The sequence below is a fragment of the Helianthus annuus genome, chromosome 7 (assembly GCF_002127325.2).
Source record: "Helianthus annuus cultivar XRQ/B chromosome 7, HanXRQr2.0-SUNRISE, whole genome shotgun sequence".
Lineage (NCBI taxonomy): Eukaryota > Viridiplantae > Streptophyta > Magnoliopsida > Asterales > Asteraceae > Helianthus > Helianthus annuus.
The window spans coordinates 16,495,729-16,515,305 of record NC_035439.2 but is presented as its reverse complement, the minus strand read 5'-3'; the positions used below and the strand labels follow the sequence as shown (position 1 = coordinate 16,515,305).

The window sequence follows — 19,577 nt, the reverse complement described above, 5'->3', positions numbered from 1 at the left end:
CGGTTATGGACAATTTTAATATCATAACTTTTACGTTCTTATGAGCGTGATATGTATTGGTCCTTACACTACGTCAAAATGGCCTACGACCACACTTTTCTCAAAACCGTTCTACCACACATTTGAATAAATGTATGGCTAAAGGTCATTTATGATATTTTAAAACACTTTCAGCCACACATTTTATTATTAACGTGACCACTGTATAGCAACTCAAATCCTTTAGCCACACTATTTGAAAAAAAAAAATATGACATTTACTAGCTAGTTTAGTCACAACTTGAAACATGTGGCCAAATGTGACCTGCTGTCATGATATTTGTTTGATTTTTTAATTCATGTGACGGAAACACATCTTTTAAAACCTTTAGTCACACTTTCAATAAAATAAATATGACGGAAACACAGTAGATTATGACAAAATATTACTAATCGCCGCAATAAATTTTTAATAATGTGTTTAAAAACCCACTTATTTATTAAAAATTTTAAAAAATGGATTCCCTCTAAACATTTTCACACCCAAAAAAATTCCCTCCTAACCCAATTCCTCTTCCAATTTCAAACTCCCCCTAATTTTTTTTTCTTGTATTCCTCAGCTTCCATTTTCTTCCCTACATCGATTTCCTCTCAACTGGATCCACTCAATCTTTTCACACACCCCTTCAACTCAAAACCCTAGCTCCAGGTCCAGAATAACAAAGCAAGTATATTTCTTAAAGCTCCGACCTGAATCACCATCCGAAACTCAACCCGTGACCAGTTAGTTTTTGTCAAAATGAGTTTTTTGATTGAAAAAATCTATTTAGGGTTTCTGGGCCCGGCCAGAAATATTCAGTAAGAAGCGATGATGGAGTAAATGAGAAGAAGTTGAAGACGGCCCGTGAGAGGAATCTGGACAAGCTTAAGCTTCTTCCAAAGGAAATGCGCAGAACCCTAATTCTTCTTTCTCTTTCTAATTCGTTCTGGTTTCACCCTTCTGATTGATTGATATGTGTACAGGTAGTCAACTTGAAGCCAGCAAGAAAGCTATTAAGATCGAGGTTAGTTCTGGTTTATCCGCAACTGTTTCATTCTGTTTAGGGTTTCATGTTTTAGAAGATCTGTTTCTGAATCAGATGGAGTGTTTGTTTTTGAAGCTATAAATATATTAATTTGGTAGTTTTACTATTAGATAATAATAGGGCAGTGGATATGATTTTTGAGGTCCTGTTATGTGCAAATGGGTTTTTTTAATTATTAAAACTGTTGTTTTTTCGAGTCATAATAATAAGAATAATAAGATGGAAGGATGTTGAAGTTACTTCCTGATACTAGTCTTAAGTTTGTATAATTTAAAATATGACATTTTAAAGAAAAGTTTGTAGTTATTAGACTGAATAGATCATGGGCATCCATTTTAATGGTGGGTGACTATATAAAAGGGGAGGTCGGGGCAATTCATTTCATAGACTCATGCTTGTGTATGCATCTATTTTGGGTTCGAATCACCGAATCAGTTTCAGCAGGTTAGTTGGTATCATATCTGGGTAATGAAATAATTGTAATAAACTTTTAATGAATTCAGTTTTGGTAGGTGAGTTGTGTATGTTTCTCCAAGGTGATTCGATCACACTCGCTAATCGCTAAAGCCGCCAGTCACCACCACTTTGAGTGACTACCATCGCACCAACGCATGTAAGTTCCAATTCAGTCTCTGATTAATCGCTAGTCCTAGGTTCACTGAGTAATTTTTATCTAATTGGTCAATTAATCAATATTTTTTATCTAATTGGTCAATTAAGCAGCAGCGCCACATGCAGCAACGGGGACTACACCGCACGCACGCCTCAGCGGCAGCACCACACTGCACACCCGCAGCAGCGGCTGCGTGGCTGCACTGCACACACGCCTCAGCAGCAGCGTCGCACTGCATGCACGCTGCAGCAGCAAGGTCGCACGCAGAAGCGGCGGTTGCACGCCCGCAGCAGCAGCGCGCAGCTGCACGCCCGCGGCTGCACTGCATGCGCTTCTCAGTAGGAGTGCCGCACGCAACAGCGGCGGCTGCGTGGCTGCACGATCGCAGCAGTAGCGGCTGCACTACACGCAACAGCAGCGGCTGCGCGGCTGCATCATCATTTAACATTTTCTTAATGGAGTCTCAAGAAAAACTGCTTGTAATTGCAACTTTGTTTGTAATTGCAACTTTGTTTCTAAAGCTAGATTCTTTTATTTGATGTGTTCAACAGATTGATAGGACACATACTGGTTCATTTATTAACAATTCAATAGCTCACATGTATAAATGAAATGTGTAACATTAAACAATAAGTTGATATCACAGTTAGTAATCGAAAGAATAGGCAAACTCACTACTAAACAAATTTAATTTTATTATATTTAGGTTTTGTGCGATTCTTTTTTTAAATATTTTCACGTGTATTTAAATTTAGAAAATAAATCAATTTAAGAAAAACCAAAAAAGATATAAAATTAAAATATTGTCATAACGTCCTTCATCGACGGAATCAAACCTCACTTATTTGTTTAGTAGTCTAAGAGCTGGAAAACGTCTGCGATTGTACAATTCTTTGCATCTTTTTAGTCGATTTGAAGTTAACCCAATTGATATGTATTTTTCAGATGACCTCAGAGTATCAAGTTTTTTCACCAATTGTTCCAACCCGAGAATACTATTTTGTTAGGTACTGCAAACAACATACTGACGGGTTATGGGCCGTGGTTGATGTATCTTTGGACAACTTGCACCCTTCCACAACCGCAAGATCTAGAAGAAGGCCATTGGGTTGTTTGATTGAAGAACTTCCAATGGATATTCGAAGGTGAAACTCTTGGCCAAATTTTGGATTGTTTCGATTTATTCTACCAGTAGGAGTGTAGTCTAGTAATACTATATATTTGGGGAAAAATACTAATAATCTACGCAAACTACAACTTATTTGCCAATGTTACTAATTACAATGAAAGAAAAACGTCATAATACAACCTAAACTCGAGGGTTCATGTTTGGATTTTGTCATTTAGGTCACATGGGTTGAACATGTTGAAGTCGATGATAGAGCTGTTCATGACAGCTATCGGTCACTAGTGAATTCTGGTTTAGCATTTGGGGCCAGACGATGGGTAGCAACGCTTGACAGACAATGTGAACGGCTTGCAAGCGCGATGGCTAGCAATATTCCTTGAGGCGACGTTGGAGGTAAAGAAATAACTTATTAATTACAGGAGTACGACGATCAACTTTATTAGTAATGGGTTATGTAAAAGTTCAATTTTTTTATGAGGTGGAGCTGGTGGCTTGTAGGCCAAGAAAAGGTTCTAGCGTGGCTAGCGCCTTAGATGAAAGGTCCGGACTAGAGTAAGGTTCTAGCGTGGCTAGCGCCTTAGATGAAAGGGCTAGACTAGAGTAAGTATATCTAAAAGAAAAAACTGACCCGACCTGATCCGAAACCCGTTCTCCCAGACCCGTTCTGACCCGGACCGTTTCGACCCGAACCAAAACAACCCTTTTTATAATTGACCCGTTTTGACCCATGACCCGACTCGACCCGTTTGCCAAGTCTACTTATAAGCATTGATCCTGATATGAATTGGGCATTATGTACCAAGAGTAAAGGTGGGATTATTGTGTACAAGATTGTAAACCTGAGATTATTAAAAACTAATTTTCCTTAGTTTTTCGATAAAAATGTTAGATTGCTAGTTTAAAACTTTATTAATTTTTTTTGTAAAATGATTTTTTGCACTATTATGACTAGAGTTTAATAAATATTTGTTGAAAACTAAAATCTAGGTCGGAGATGAAGTTTTCCTCAAAAGCAAAAGGCATTCTAAACTCTACTGAGACTGTAGCAAGAGGAAGGGTCTAGAGCTTGGACCCAAATGATCTATTTGGTGGTACAGAGATTGGACCAGAATGGTGTGAGGTAAACGTTAAAGTACCAATAAAAAAAGATGAAAACTTGGTAAGAGCATATGGTTTATTTTCTACAATTCAAGATTGTATTGGTGCATCCATCGCATGGCCCTATCCATTCATCTCGGTATGTATTTGTTAAACTTGTGACACAAATAATTTTAATATCATGGAACTTAATACTTATACATGGATGGTTTATTTGTAGGTAGTCTATGAGGATTGAGGATGCATGATGACTCAAGATTTTATGCTTCTTATTTCTTTAATTGCGTTTAATTTCTTTTTGTTAATTGTTAAGACTTTATGTTAGATAATGTTATAACTTATTTATGGTTAGTGTTTTTGTTATGAACATGCTTATTTGAAATATAATGAAATTTTATTTCTTTCATTAGTTGATGTTATACAATAACTATTAGGATGTTATATGTTGATGGTCTGTTTAAAAAATTGGTTTTATAACTTATTTGGGATATTAGGACCATTTATTGATATTAAAGTAGCTATAATGTTACATCATAAGGGTCCTATAAATTAATTTTTAAGGACGCTTGTATGTGTATCAAAAGATTAAAAGTTGGTAATCACATATTAGAACATTGTAAAAGTGTCATAATATGTTCTTTTTAGGACGCTATTTAAGTTGTCTATAGACATATTATGCGACCATAAAATTGGTTTCATAATCTTATTTGGTATATTAGGACCCTTTTCTTGGTACTAAATTAGCTATAATGTTACATTGTAAGGGTCCTATCAATTAATTTCTAAGGACGCTTGTAAGTGTATCAAAAGATTAAAAGTATGTAAGCACATGTTAGGACATCGTAAAGTGTCCTAATATGTTTTTATTAGGACACTATTTTGGTTGTTCAAAGACATATTAAGCGACCATAAAATTGGTTTCATAATCTTATTTGAGATGTTAGGACGCTTTTTTAGTTCCGGGACTTATTACGACCCCTTTACATGAAACGCTTTTATCGTTGGTCCTATTAAATAAAAGGTCCTATAAAATAGCATTTTAGGACGCTTTTGCGCGTACTAAAAACCCATTTTTCTTGTAGTGAGCAAAACTTAATACATGTTATGAATATATTTATTATTAATATGGTTATCAACACCAAAAATAGATTAGCTTTCCCTCCAAGTTTTGTACACCTATATATATCAATGAAAATATCAGTCTCTTTGTCCCTACATCTCTTTTTCTTATGGTTTGCTATTAGGTTAATAGGTCTTTGTTTCACAACACGTTATCAGCACGAGACTCTAAGCACGGAGTTCTGGTAATTCACATCCATGAAGTCATCAAAAGAAAATCAAAGTTCTCAAAACTTATTAGACGGCGTGACTATTCTACAAGTAAGTTATATTTTGATTCATGAGATTTATTGATTATTAATCTCCTATTAGTTATTCGTATTGATTTTTGAATGATTAGTTTTTATTTTCAAAATTTAATCATCCAAAAGCAATCATACATATCACCATTAAACAATAGTACAAAACACATTATTAACAGCAGTGGAATTGTTTTATAAAAACGTTTTCTAAATGCTTTAAAAGATGCTGCCTAAAAATAGGTGCCCTTTTGAAGTGTTTCAAAGTTTTGCTTTACAACATTTATATAAAAAGTAAATGACAGTATTAACAGCCGTTGAATATTCTATTAAAATAATAACAATAAATAATATGTTTGGCAGCGGCTGTATTTTTTGATGTTTATTTTTTTTTTCTATATGGATCATAAAGTTAGGAGGTAGATTGCATGAATGATTTTTACCTTTTTGCTCGAAGATTTAAATCAATGAGATATCAAAACAATCCTAAACATATTTTTGTAAAATTCTTGGTTTACATTCATTTACCCTTTATTTATTATAAATATGAATACTCTAAAAGATAGAAAATATATATAAGTAAACTGAATCTTTTTAACATTTTAGTAAGAAAACATATACCGAAATTTTGGTGTATTTATTTATAAATGCAGCTTGTAGTTATTTATTATAATACGGCAATAGCTTTTATAACAATATTTATGTTGATTATATATTGAAGGAGCTTGGACCAATGTATATAAAATCGTAAGACGTGGTTGGTAACTCAAATAATTATTTTCTCATGCTAATCGTAAAAGGTTTAAATTAAAAAAAAACAGCATACGTGATAAATTCTTGTAAGAAATTAAATTCAGGAAGTTTCTTTCAAAATCAATGGATAAAGGTATTATGGATTCTTGATTTTGACAATTATTTTTAAAGGAAACTTTTTATGAAAATTACGTATGTATTATTATATGTTTATAGAAAATTTACAACCTTAATATTTTAAATATATATTTGATTAAGAGCCTATATTCTGTAGATATTGTTATCAAGAAATGAAAGAAAGTTTTCATCATTTTTCTCTTTTCATAATTAAATTCTTATAAGTAATTTATTTTTAAAATCTAATGGTAAGTTAATGAGATTACGACTTGGATAATTTGTGAATGTTGGTTATAAGAATTAGTACCTTAGATCTGGTCGGCGCTTGTAATCCCTACATGCATAATTTAATGCTTTAACTTATGTGTTAAACCTAATAAATCCTTTTCGAGAAACCAATAAAAATTGGATATGTTCTAAGGCTATGGGATTGTGCGTTTGTTTTTCTAATTTTCAAGTTTTTGATATGTTTCTTTTATTTACCACTTGCATATACTATTGAATATTGTTGTTCTAAAGGGTAAATCAAAGGAAAAACTTTTTCATAAAGTTTTATTAAAACTCCTTTTATATGATAACATGTTATAATCTCTTGTATTGTATAATGTGCCTTTATGATATACATTATGTTCGAATTGTTATACTTTATTTATATTTTTATAGATAATATTTAGTAGAACAATCAAACCAAAATTGTGGTTTCTTATCATTATCATGAAAGAACATAAATATACTTAGATATGACATCCGAATTGCCATACTTCCCGAATCTCATTGTCAACTATCAAGATATAAAAGGTCGCAAGATATTAGACCGATAAATCTTATATGACTCGGACATTTAATTACTTCCCAATTGGTGTTATGCAAATAGAAGAGTATTTGCAAGGAAAGATCGGATAAAATGATTTCTATCCTCCCTCAAATTTGCTCATGAAGTAGCAATATCATTAAAAAAAGGGGGCATGAGAGGTTAAGAGTGAATATCCAAGGAATTAATGAAAAACAATGAAACTTGGTTGGTTTTACTAAGCGAATGTGATTATATAGTGATAATTAAATTTGTCGTGATTATGGACATAATTGAGAAAATTGCAATGATGGTCATGTTAATAATGAGATCGACCATCGAAAATTATAATGATAGCCAAGTTAATAATGAGATTGGCTATTAAAGTTGTAATGATAGTCATAATGAGATCGGCCACCATAAGTGGCAAACTAAAGGGATGGTTATATGAGAATATATAGTTTGATATGATAATACATTATTCTTTCATGTCTTAAATGAGCATAAGTGCAAGTGATACATATTGATCAGAAACCAGAAGTTTATGGATCATGATTATTTAATAGATTGGCATGACCGGTTAGACCACACCGAGTCAATGATGATGTGAAAACGTTTCAAAGAACTATAAGATTCTTCAAGTTTGTAATAAGCATGCAGTCTTTGCTCTCAAAGAAATTAATTCTTTGTTAATTAAAATAGGGTGTGAACCTTTAAATATTATGAAAATGATAAAAGGATTTATATGGATCATAACATGATACCATTTAGTATTTTAAAATCGATGCATCGTCTAAATGGTTATCATGTATGCAACTTGAAGTTTGCATGATTTGTCTTAGCTACGAAGATAGCAACCATGTTATTCCACATTGGCATATTTGGTTTAGTGAATTTAATTTCCAAGTGATAAATGGTTATTGCAATAGGTGTTGAACTTTATGTATATTTATACACAAATTGCTTTTGTTGAATACGGTAACCAAATGTCTACGATTGTTTCAAAGCCAATAATCATGAGAGCAAAAGTTTATATTTAAATTTGAGTACATGTGATTTTAAATATGCGATAATATTAATTCACATCAAGGCAACATGTTGTAATAGTTTCTCCCCGTTATAGTTGGTTTTTGGTCAGGAACCAAAGATATCCCTTCTAAGATTTTGGTAGTGCGGTATATACTGAAATTGGTCCACCACTACGCACAAAGATGGGACGTAAAAAGGTGGTTGGGAATATATGATAACGAATAGAGCCTTTCACGAGATATTTATTTATGGCTCAATTAATTGATACCTATCTCAATGGATTAACATTCCCAACATCAGGGGGAGATAAAAAGCAGTTGGAAAAGAAATGAGTTGGTATGAATTATCATTGATCCTCAAAACTAAAAGTATGAACTAGAAGTTCAAAGAATAAATCATTTACAACGAGTAGCGAATATTACCAGACACATTCACTGACCTTCAAAAGGTGACTATGTCACATATACCAACTGCTAATGCTCCAATTAAGATGAGTGTCCTAGAAGGACAACCACACATTTGTAATGAGTCTATTGCACGTCTGAAGCGTTGTAGACTAGTCGATTCCAATAATAAAATTCCTCGAAAGTTGGAGCAACTAATTAAGATGGTCAAGTCGGGGTTATATTAAAAAGGTCTCCTGAAGAGACAGTAGACATGATGGTTCAAGAAGAACCTCAGGTACCTGAAAATAAAGAGATCTCGATAAGTTGTATCATGTCTAAGATATGTATGGAATCGAAATAAAATCGACGTCGTTATACTTTTGTATATAATATAGCGCTTGTAATGATGAAATGATGAGGATCAAGATTTAAGATCTGCCTATGAACGAATATCAAGAAATAATTGGCCAAAACGAAAAGACGTAAATGAGGCAGGGTTGAATTCTCTATTGAAATGGAAAGTTCTTGGACCAGTAGTCCATACAACAAATGTTGTAAAACATATTAGAAACAAACAGTTCTTTTATGCGAATCAATAAATGAAAAGTAAATGGTATTAGGCAAAATTGGTGGCACAAGGATTTCGCAAAGACCTAATATTGATTATGAGGAATCGTATTCTTCAGTGGTGGATACAATAGCTTTCCAATATTTAATTAGTCTGGTAATAATATTAAAGAGAGAATTGACATGCGTCTTATGAATAATATTTATCACTTGATACTGAAAGTTTACATGAAAGTCTCTGGAGGATTTAAATTATCAAAATCATGTAAATAAAGTTCTCGAGAACAATATGATCGTTGTATACATATTCATATTTGAATACGATTGAACTCCTGATGAGTTACCTAAAGGTGAATTGAAACATCTTAACGATGTAATTCTTGTGCACCAATAATGATACATAGAAAACTTGTACATGGTGATTATGATATCTCAATAAATAGTGTACACGGATTGTACAATATGGATTTTGGAGATAAAAGCAACTAAGCAAGTGTTCATGACATTTTTGCATATAATATAGATATCTATGTGTTAAATGGACAAATTTATGTAGCAAAACTTCTGAAGAGTGAAAGCACATGCATATTCGGATAAGGTGGAATGAATTCTCTCATGGATTGATAATGCCAGAAGCATTGATGTCAAAACCTCAAGAACATACTAGATGAAGTTGACAAAGTATGTATGGACTAAAATAGTCGGGTCGAGTGTTGTACAACTCGAGATATTCGCCTAAAGAGGGATATAAGTTTGATTAAATTAGCCATGTTTTATCAACATTCTACTTTTAAAGTTCACTCTAATTGCAGTTTACAGTGATGACGTCTAGGCATCATCGAGAGAAACTGTCGAGCTTTTAAAGGGAGAATTTTTGAAAGACATTGGCACGGTCTAATTATTACTCGAACTGCAGTTTGATTATATATGTAATTATATTTTATCAATCCCTCAAGTACATCTAGAAGATGATGTTGAGATATTTTAGTATTGACATAGTTGAACCTTAAAGTATGTTAAAGGTTCTTAAGTCACTTGTTATAAGAAATGCCTATTATCATCTCCTACCAAAGTAGAGGTTCTCATTCTAGAAGTACCATCGTTAAATGCATATGTGCATTAATATGTTTTGCTAGCTATGTATGGTTATAATATCTTTCACTTGAGTTTATTGTCATGATATAGTCTTTGTCAAGCGAAGAGATATTGGAACGAATTCAAAGAAATATTTCAGGTATAAATGATATTTGATTATATTTTACTAACCCATCAAAACAAGCTTGGTTAGTCTTGTAGATGCAGGAATGTAACAAAAGACAATCATGGACATATGATGTTTCTTGAAAGGAGGCACCTAAAGTTTCGTTAGAAGATTATACAACATTGCTCAACATAAATGACTGCACATTAAGGGATCGAGCGACAAATCATTGACTACAAAATATTTGATCAACTTTCAAGGAAGATGGACACACGTCACTTAAAGGAGACATGTTAAAATGAGGGGGAGACTTATTCAAGTTGCACTCTTTTTCCCTTGACTAAGTTTTGTCCCATTGGGTTTTCTTAGTAAGGTTTTTAATGAGGCAACATACCTGATCTAGAAGTATCAGGGGGAACTAATGCGCATTACACGCTGCACTCTTTTTCCCTTAGCTATGGTTTTGTCCCATCGGGTTTTCCTAGCAAGGTTTTTAACGAGGTAGCATCAAGCGTATTATGTTGATAACCAAGGGGGAGTGTTATGAATATATTTATTATTAATGTGGTTATCAACACCAAAAATAGATTAGCTTTCCCTCCAAGTTTTGTACACCTATATATACCACTATTGTAATCATATCTATCAATGAAAATATCAGTCTCTTTGTCCCTACATCTCTTTTTCTTATGGTTTGCTATTAGGTTAATAGGTCTTTGTTTCACAACAATACAAATATTTTTAGTGCAAAGAGTATTCTTTTTAGTTGTGTTAGTGGAGAACATGGAAAGAGGACTAGGGGTTTTGAGTTTGGTGTTGCAAAGCTTTGAATTATATTTGCAAAAATTTTAAGGTTTGGAAATCGAGAGTAATAAATTTGATCATCGCGGAATTGGTTTTAACACCAAAGGCTCGATTTGGTTGAGTTTAGTATTAGGGGTTTGCAATTGTTTTTTAGATAGATGATTAGATAGTATAACATGTTAAAACAAATTTGAAAAGCATCTACCAAGATTGAGATGAAATGGGTCGTAACAAGTTTTTATTAGAATATATAAATTATAGTATATATTGTGCATTTATTTAAATATATTGTGTAGTAGGAAAGTCAATAACCGTATCCTAAATTGTATCCGTGATTCTAGCTTTCTCCTCCCTATATGAGGAGGGTTCAGTTGTACACATTATTCATTCATTCAATATACAATTACCTTTATGGTATCAGAGCACCATAGTCTCTGAACCCTAGCCGCCTGTTTTTTTTTTCATCAGCCTTTCACCTTCAATCTCTCTCGTTCCCACTGCCAAACATGACTATCACTCCATCATCCCCATCTGGTTCAGGCGTCTAGGGGACGAGGTCATGGTCGAAACAATCGGTGTGGGGGTCATGGACGTGGCAGGTACTCCAAAAATCGCAACAACTTTCAGCCGCAATCTGTATCGCAACAGCAGGGATACAGGGCCTGGCCTTGGTGGAATGGGCCGCCCAATTGTCCTTATCCGGCCCAACAAGCTTGGTCCAGTCCATGGACTGCCAAGCCCAATATTGCATCTTCTGTTGTAGCCCAATAGTGGCCCACTCAGGCCCTGTCCAACACACATCAGGTCTGGCCCGCTCAGCCTCCTTCAGCCCACGCTGCCTTTCGCCCAAATGACTTTGCGGGTGGACTAGTAGCCGGTAAGAACTCACCACAACAACCTGTTTATCTTTTGTACCCAACCGAACTCGGCCATGCTCATTCAGTAGTCACCTTGAACACCCCAGACCAGGCTTAGTATATGGACTCGGGAGCTTCATCTCATCTCACCTCGGAATCGGGTAAGTGTAACACCCCAAAAACGGGTTTGGTAATCAAACCACGTTAATATTACTGACGGGTAAAATACCGTTAGTGGTAAAAAGTTTACCCGGTAAATATTAGGATTTAAATAATTAATCCTAATAATAAATAAAAAGTGAATAAAAGCTTTTAAGAAATAAAATGATAGAAGGCCCGAGTTAACGGGACCTAAAATAAACTTAGTCATAAATATTCCCAAACCCGCTAAGTTGACTAGGAATATTTAACCTAGTTAATAAGTGGGAATATTGTGGAAAATAAGTAGGTTGTGGCCTACTTAATAACGAACCAAACATGAGGGGTTAAATTGGGATAACTTAATAAGTTATAAAATAAAAGAAAAATCAAAACAAAACACACACTTCATGTGTGTGTTCTGTAATCGACAGGAGCAAGCTCCCATGGAGCCAAACCCTAATTTCAACAAGATCTTCAAATTGGAGGATCAAACAAGGGCCAAATTCGGATTTGAACACATAGAAACGGTCACCAAGTCAAGGGGATCGTAAGGTATGTCGAATTTCTAACATTCTTGAAGTTGTGAAAATCGATTAACTTTGCATGATGCAATCTATGTACGAATCGTAGAGGCTATGGCCGAATTAGTGAAGTGTGATTGCTTAGGAACAAACCCTAAGTAGAAATTTGAAGTAAAATTTCTATGATTTGAATAATTTGATGATTTACCACTTTTAGACAAGTGGGTTTTGATTGTGTAGTGAAGATGAGGATATGTTTATGCTAGAAATCATCATTGTTGATAGTTGATGCAAGATACTTGAACAATTTCCAAGTTTGAGTGTTGATCATACATGACTTGAAAAATGGGTTTTTGGATGATTTAATGAAATTGATGATGTATTGGTGTTTATAAACACCATACTAACTTGTATGAATGAACTACTTGAACAAAATGGGGAATTGTTAAGAGTTCATACTTGATTTGAAGTGGGTCTTGACACAAGACTTAAACTCATGATTTATGATTTAGTTCAATAAGAAAAGTAGTCAAAGATTCATAAGGTGTGAAAGTCATGATTTATAATGACTAATCTAACAACCTTGTGAATGATGAATGATAGTTGGCGCTTAACAAGCTAGGTGAAGCTTGGGGAGGAAGCGGGTCGAACGAGTCAAGCATAAAGAAAAAGCGTATTCGGGATGCAAGGTAAGTGAAACTTACACAATTTTGTAGAATATTTGTTTATTCTATACGATATAATGCAATAACGATAATATAGAAAATATGAGTTTCCGACACGATCGATACGAGTCGGAACATATAAAGATGATAAAAAACTCGGTTTATGGCAAAAAGGGCAAAACGGTAAATAAATCATGTAATGATTTAAGAAATTATGAATTCCCGTTAAGATTACCTTGTAGTGTAATCTATTAATGATAAAAAGGATAAAATGGAAATTTGTCAAGTGTTGACTAATGTAAATCGAAGTTAAAAGAATACCCATGGCGTAAGCCGAAATGGGTTGAATTTGTAAGAAAAGAGTTTAAAAGAAAAGGGGCATGATAATAAAATCCGGGATGGGATGGATGTATGAATTGGAAATCAAAAACGATGTTTTTGATTAAATAGATAACGTTGGGCATATAGTCCAAATGGGTCGAATGGTGGTGATAACACCATTTGACAATAGCGCCTAATGTGGTTGTCAAGCCTTGTGTTAACAGGACCGATTAGCCAATCGGATAATTGCGTCACCATTGATGGTGTGATAATGAAAACAAGGTATAAATCGGGTCTACTTCTTGATCTGGGCCAGGTATGCATAATTATGTTGTAGTTAAAAGTGTTATTTTGGTCGAATAATTTGAGAGAGAATCCTTCGTCATAAAAGGACTAAAATCGACCAAAACGCCCTTGTAGGCTAAATGGAACAAATGACCCTTAAAGGTTGTTTGGAAATGAGTTTTATGACTAGGTAAATAGTTAGAATAAGTATAGAAGCTGAAAGAGGTATTATATTAGCTAAATGGCACTATTTGAGTTTTTGCCGTAAAATAATGATTCGAGAGGTAAAATTTGGTTTATATCGATCACCATATTAAACCTACCTTAAATACAGTTGGGGTGGGAGATTATAGGATAAGAAATGTGGTAACGGAATGCTAGAAGCAATCGAAAGCTATTTTAGGCTCGAAAGTGCTTAAATAACCTTAACGGGTCAAAATAAGCATACGAGCGAAAATGGGTTTAAATTGTGTAATAAACCTGTGAATTAGAACCTAATATGGTATATAACATTTATTTGAAGAAGTGTAGGTGATGTAGGAATCAAACAAATATGTTTGTTTGATAAAATGCATAAACGGGTAAAATTTGATAAAAAGGTAACGAGTCGAAGGCTTGGAAGTCTCAAAATTTATTTATGTTGGATGTCGGTTTTAACTCCATAAGATGGAGAATTAAATTACGGACGCGTAGGAAAAAGAATCGGGTAAAATGGATCAATAACGAAGAAGTTATGGCCGTCTCCGTGAAATCGGGTTGAGCTGGGAATGTACAGCAACAGCTGAAGGCAACAGTCTGTGAAAACAAGGGCTAGGCGCGACGCCTAGGCCCTTGGCGTCACGCGACGCCCCTAACTCTGGAAAATTTTTAATTTTCGTCATTTTAACCCCTGTACTTGTTTGAACTTAATATTTGACTATCAAAACTAACTTTTAAGTTGGTTTTTATCATAGGTGATCGCCAAGAGTGCCCGGATGAAGATCAAGCTCGATGAGGAACCGAACACGATAAAATACAAGCTTCCGCGTGGCGTTTTGTCGTATCTTTAAAACGACGAATCCAATTACATTAAGTTGTTCAAACTTTTAAAATTGTAAAAGTTTTAGTAAACTCGTATTTTCTAAGGATACTTAATAGTAATTACATGTTTATTTTCATTATTTATACGAAAACCTTTAAAATAATAACAAGGGTGTTACAAGTTGGTATCAGAGCCTTGGTTTAAGAGATTCAAGTATGGCGGGAAAGCTATGCTTGGACTTAAACCTTAAGCTCTTGATAAAGATTGGTGTTCGGTTCGAGGCTTGATCGCAAATCCGGTAAGTACATGTATATAGTAATGATTGGGTATGATTAAAGTGTTGAAGAACAACACATAGGGTTATCGTGTAATACACGATACATCAATCAAATCGATAAAGGAGAGATATAGTCAATGAAACTACGTGTGTTGACACGTATAGTGGAAAAGCCTTGTATTATAATACGGGCGATTATTGATAACGACACTACTAACTTTTGTGAATGTTTCAATTGAAGGACACTCGCATCTGAAGATGACGGGAGTTGGACATATTACGGATATGAGGATGAAACGGTCCGATGTATGACAAGCAAAGCATACTCATCAAGGATCTAAATCGCGTAGCGATCACGAACAAGGTTAACGGAAAAAGGAGAGCCTGATATCAACACCTGGGATACATGACCTTTTTATAATTTTCACATTACACCCCATGTAAGTAATGCCTCTATTGGTTTTTCTTGGAAACAGTATCCCGGATAGGTTTTCTATTCAGGTTTTTCCAAGTTTTCAATCTACATATGCAACTTTCAATTTCTATATATTTGTTGCATATTACTTATTTATGCAATAATTTGAAACGTGCACCTGATAATGCTTGCTCTGGCCAAGTAAGTAGTGAACACGTGGTACCATGAACTTCTTATGATGGACACATTTATGTCCGATGTAGTAAGGGTGGAGTGAATGGGACTAACTTAAAAAGTACCCAAATGAATCAAAGGAGCAAAATATTTGATAATAATGTAAACGCACAGCCGGGTGACGGAAGCGTATTACATTAGGATGATGAGCCCGAGTGAACGGACAAAGATTAATGTAAAATGATTAAGGTATGCAATTGGGAGGGGTGTGCTTACACTCGAACCCGGAGAATGAAAATATGACTCTTAACGGGCCAATTTTGTAAAACGCCAAATTTGAAAACAAAGTAGGAATATAAAAAAAAAACGAAACGAAGTCATAATGCATACCGTAAGGGTTGCAATAATAACGACTTCGGTAAAACACCCGGTTGGTGGGTAAGGATTAAAACGCATGCGTAGACTGAGAAACAGGAACGCGAAATAGAAAGTCAAAAGACTCGGAATATGAGTCATGACTAAAAGATGACAAGAATTTTCGCAAACATAAATTTTGATAAAAATTACGTTCGACTAGTTAAAAGTCGAACGGGTCGAACAAAGAATGAAATTTGACGTTCACCAGTGATGAAATTTCACATGAACAAGTCAAACGAATTAAATAAATGATGACGCTTGCTAATGTAAGTGGGCGCGGACTGAATAAATAAAAGTGTGAGTTGTTAACAAACCAATGTAAAGGGTTGTCAAGAGGTATAAGAATGAACCGAGAAACGGTAGGCGTAGAACGAACTGACGTGTAATTAATGTCAGAAGTCATAAAGTCGGGGGATTAGTCCGAAAGTAAACAAATGAAGTCTTAGACTACGGTCAAGGTCAACTAAAGTTTAAAAAGCGAAAATAAATGATTTCCAATATAACAAGGGATGCCTTGAAGCTATACATGTATACATATATACATTTGAATACAGACACGAATAAAAGATGATCTATGAGATCATCATAACCTACGGGATTCAAAGAAATGTCAAGGTCTACGGGACCGAGAAGACCCTTGGGTCATAAATAAAACAAACGAACTGTTGAGATCCCACCTTAAAAGGGTGAAAAATTTAAAAGAAATAGCCCATGAGGCTAAGTGAAGAAACCTACGGGTCAATATTGTAAAGTAAGGGAAACTGGTTACAATTCTCCGTGTAAAATAATAACGGTCAGGAATAAAACTTAGAACGAAAATTCCTAGACATGAGAAAAAGATATAAGACAAGGAGAAAACGTAAACTAAAAATTTAGTTTTTAGTCAAAAGCAATGTTTTAACAAACATAAGTAGTATGAGATGGTTTAGAAAATCTTAAACACACATAAGGCCGGAGATGGCAAAATAGTATACCCGTGTGACGGGGTATGAAATGACGGTGGCTAATTAGTCTAGCCGGCAAAACTATTCAAAGTTAAGAAAATGTCATGACAAATGCAAAACGCTTGTTAATATAAGACAAGCACGTGATAAACCTGTTAACAGACTAATGAGACTAAGCGGACATGTGACAACTCGGTCAATAAAGATAAAGGATATAAGCTGAAAGTAACGGCCCGCGAGACCTTACACATGAAAGATGTACGTGTAAAATGGGAACAGAAAACAATAAATTATGGGTTGTCAATTTCCTTGATATGAGTAATTGACATAGTTAAAGAGAAAAACGTTAAACTAAAATTCAGTTTTAGTAAGAAATAACGTTTTTACAAACATAAATTCTGATAGGAATTTGAATAGTAAGCATGAAAGATTCGAGTCTTGACGCTGATAGGCGCAAGACGATATATTCGAAAAGTGATCTTTTCAAAAATGAAAGGTAGATATATAAATTAAACATGACGCGACACGATCACGGTGAAGAAATGTAATGTGAAGTAGAATCGCATTATAACCAAGCGAGCGGTAAAAAGTAACTGGACTAATAAGTCTAGTTAGTGAGACCAGTGAAGGTCAACAATTCAAATCGAGAAATTTGGTTTGTTCGTAAGCGGAGGATTCGGTGTAACTGAACCGAATAAACGAATTTGAAAACAAAAGAAATAGTTGCTAAAAGTGAATGATTTCACTAAAAGACCTTTAAACGGGTCAAGGTAACGGATTCACAAAGAGTTCGCTAATATATAAAAGCGATGAATATCGCTAAGTTAACTAAACTAGTAGAAATAATGGAATCACGTTATTTCAAGTTACATTATGTCGTATGAGGTACATAGATGTTTCGTAATCAAAAAGATATTACCGTGTTTTTTTCGGGTAATACTAACAATAATGAACTACAAAAGGAAGGTTTCGGGGACGAAACCTCTTTAAGGGGGGGTAGACTTGTAACACCCCAAAAACGGGTTTGGTAATCAAACCACGTTAATATTACTGACGGGTAAAATACCGTTAGTGGTAAAAAGTTTATCCGGTAAATATTAGGATTTAAATAATTAATCTTAATAATAAATAAAAAGTGAATAAAAGCTTTTAAGAAATAAAATGATAGAAGGCCCGAGTTAACGGGACCTAAAATAAACTTAGTCATAAATATTCCCAAACCCGCTAAGTTGACTAGGAATATTTAACCTAGTTAATAAGTGGGAATATTGTGGAAAATAAGTAGGTTGTGGCCTACTTAATAACGAACCAAACATGAGGATATGTTTATGCTAGAAATCATCATAGTTGATAGTTGATGCAAGATACTTGAACAATTTCCAAGTTTGAGTGTTGATCATACATGACTTGAAAAATGGGTTTTTGGATGATTTAATGAAATTGATGATGTATTGGTGTTTATAAACACCATACTAACTTGTATGAATGAACTACTTGAACAAAATGGGGAATTGTTAAGAGTTCATACTTGATTTGAAGTGGGTCTTGACACAAGACTTAAACTCATGATTTATGATTTAGTTCAATAAGAAAAGTAGTCAAAGATTCATAAGGTGTGAAAGTCATGATTTATAATGACTAATCTAACAACCTTGTGAATGATGAATGATAGTTGGCGCTTAACAAGCTAGGTGAAGCTTGGGGAGGAAGCGGGTCGAACGAGTCAAGCATAAAGAAAAAGCGTATTCGGGATGCAAGGTAAGTGAAATTTACACAATTTTGTAGAATATTTTTTTATTCTATACGATATAAATGCGACAACGATAATATAGAAAATATGATGTCCGACGCGATCGATACGAGTCAGAACATATAAAGATGATAAAAACCTTGGTTTATGGCAAAAAGGGCAAAACGGTAAATAAATCATGTAATGATTTAAGAAATTATGAATTCCCGTTAAGATTACCTTGTAGTGTAATCTAATCATGATAAAAAGGATAAAATGGAAATTTGTCAAGTGTTGACTAATGTAAATCGAAGTTAAAAGAATACCCATGGCGTAAGCCGAAATGGGTTGAATTTGTAAGAAAAGAGTTTAAAAGAAAAGGGGCATGATAATAAAATCCGGGATGGGATGGATGTATGAATTGGAAATCAAAAACGATGTTTTTGATTAAATAGATAACGTTGGGCATATAGTCCAAACGGGTCGAATGGTGGTGATAACACCATTTGACAATAGCGACTAATGTGGTTGTCAAGCCTTATGTTAACAGGACCGATTAGCCAATCGGATAATTGCATCACCATTGATGGTGTGATAATGAAAACAAGGTATAAATCGGGTCTACTTGTTGATCCGGGCAAGGTATGCATAATTATGTTGTAGTTAAAAGTGTTATTTTGGTCGAATAATTTGAGAGAGAGTCCTTCGTCATAAAAGGACTAAAATCGACCAAAACGCCCCTGTAGGCTAAATGGAACAAATGACCCTTAAAGGTTGTTTGGAAACGAGTTTTATGACTAGGTAAATACTTACAATAAGTATAGAAGCTGAAAGAGGTATTATATTAGCTAAATGGCACTATTTGAGTTTTTGCCGTAAAATAATGATTCGAGAGGTAAAA

The 19,577-nt window shown here is 34.3% G+C and overlaps 1 long non-coding RNA gene across 2 annotated transcripts; it reads left to right on the top strand.

Moving 5' to 3' along the window:
* The first annotated feature begins 540 nt into the window (after positions 1-540).
* LOC110868008 lies at positions 541-4,158 on the top strand. 2 transcript variants are annotated; one of them, XR_002552124.2, is made up of 6 exons: positions 541-1,043; positions 1,577-1,677; positions 2,623-2,822; positions 3,025-3,199; positions 3,794-4,043; positions 4,125-4,158. It is a non-coding gene; the product is annotated as an uncharacterized LOC110868008 (long non-coding RNA). The 2 variants fall into 2 exon arrangements; XR_002552122.2 differs by having other exon boundaries at positions 1,568-1,677.
* Positions 4,159-19,577: the final 15,419 nt, after the last annotated feature.